The 2,050-nt window shown below is 31.3% G+C and overlaps 1 long non-coding RNA gene across 1 annotated transcript; it reads left to right on the forward strand.

Moving 5' to 3' along the window:
* Window positions 1-245: 245 nt before the first annotated feature.
* LOC120580199 (uncharacterized) lies at window positions 246-757 on the forward strand. Its single transcript, XR_005645900.1, has 2 exons — window positions 246-585; window positions 673-757. It is a non-coding gene; the product is annotated as an uncharacterized lncRNA (long non-coding RNA).
* Window positions 758-2,050: the final 1,293 nt, after the last annotated feature.

Genomic DNA, 2,050 nt, shown 5'->3' on the forward strand with positions numbered 1-2,050 from the left:
CATTTTAGTGACGTGATGACTACTTTTCATGGTTTATATTTGCTCCCCTCTAGAACTTTTGCTCTGCATGTATTATAGATTCTTTGCACAGTGATGAACCTATACTTATCAATATGATATGTTGTATTCTAATTAAATAAGGTTTTCATTTGTAATAATGTTGATTAGTGTATCTATTTGAATAAGCTTTTCATTTGTAATAATGCTTATTTGTCTAACAAAGTGTTCTTTGACTTGCTTTTACATGTTGTAAGATGGTTGTGAGCAATTGCTAGGTGTCTAAAGAACAATTTTCTCAAATTGTACTTCGAGCTTATATTGAATTGGGCTTAATATTAATACACCCACATGACAAGATGGCTTAAAGCCCAAAATAGTTCAAACAAAAAAACACTCGTCGCACACAGGTCAGCTTCTCCGGCAGTGGCTTATAGGGTTTACCTTACCCCCGTCGTGAAGAACCTCACTCTGTCTTTCATCTTCAAAATCTCAACTAATACATGGCTGAAGTTAACGCTAACCCCGAACCCCCTCAAAACATGACCATCTACATCAACAACCTCAACGAAAAAATCAAAATCGACGGTTCGTTCTTTTTTTTCATAACATCAATTTTTCAATATAGATACACTTATATACTCTTTTTATTGATATACTTCAATTTTGATGCAGAGTTGAAGAAATCTTTGCACGCTGTTTTCAGCCAATTTGGGAAGATACTTGAGGTTTTGGCTTTCAAGACTCTGAAACATAAGGGTCAAGCTTGGGTGATTTTTGAGGATGTTACATCACATAATTTTATTTTTGTGTGCTAAATAAATCTAAAATATAATTTTATCCACAAACTTGTGACAAAGCTAGCTTAATTGAACCTATTAGTAGTTGTTCACAACAAAAGTGGACTGTGATTCATGCAAATTTTACGTACAATGTCAAAGATATAATATTTGTTTAACACTATAAGGTATGTTATTATCCCCTATTTTTTTTTTTTTCTGTTTATGATTTTCTCAATTTAGTTTGTCCTTTGTAATACTCTTTAATCAGATCTATCTATCCAACATTTTTTTTTTGTTTTCTATTTGATATTGTGGAACTTGGGTCAGCTGTGAAAAAAGACAACATAAGGTATCATTTTAAAAACAATTTTATCTACTTTATTCTTATAATGTTTTGTGTCTGTCATATTTTCAATGTAGTCTATATGAACCAAAACATATACATGATGTTAAGTATCAATTCATTGAATCTATGTTATCATGAATTATGAAAGAAGATTTGAACAATCCATAAGTAAAAACGAGGACCACAATCTGTAACACCCCGTTACCCAAAATCATTTAAATATAAAATATTCATCAGAGAAATTCACCAAACGGGCATGCTACACTACATATCAAAATTTCTTAAATAGAATATAAAAATCTATTTAGTAAACATTTGAAGAAATCAACATTTAATTAGCAGCGGAAAATTATCATCACAACTTCTACAACTGTTTTAACCTCCAAAATAATATCTTGGCATAAAGCCTTAACAACATATTTCCACCAACATATTAACCAACGTCACCTAAATATTAACCAACTTTAATCAAATATTAACCCACTTTAATTAAACATTAACCCACTTTAATCAAATATTAACCAACATAGGGCCACATCATCAAGTTTCAAAATTGATACATAGGAAAGAAAAGAAAAAAAAACAATAATAATAATTCCCATCCCACGTATCAGAGCCCTAGACACGACACTTGAGCCACCACCAACTACTCAGGATCACCTGTAACACCCCGTTTTCCCAATATACAAATTTCTTAAACAATTATCAGAGTAAAAACCATAAACGGGATATCACATAGAAACGTAATCCAAAACAGTTAAATAATGATTTAACCTTCACAAATATCTTTAACATAGCAGCGGAAAATCATAAACATAAATCATAAACGTTTTTCGGCACGCAGGCCCAATAAGTATCTCAAAAGAGTTTATCAAAACATAAGCAGTTCACGTAAAAGAATGAAGCATGTTATAGCATTAAACCC

This window comes from Medicago truncatula, chromosome 4, assembly GCF_003473485.1.
Source record: "Medicago truncatula cultivar Jemalong A17 chromosome 4, MtrunA17r5.0-ANR, whole genome shotgun sequence".
Lineage (NCBI taxonomy): Eukaryota > Viridiplantae > Streptophyta > Magnoliopsida > Fabales > Fabaceae > Medicago > Medicago truncatula.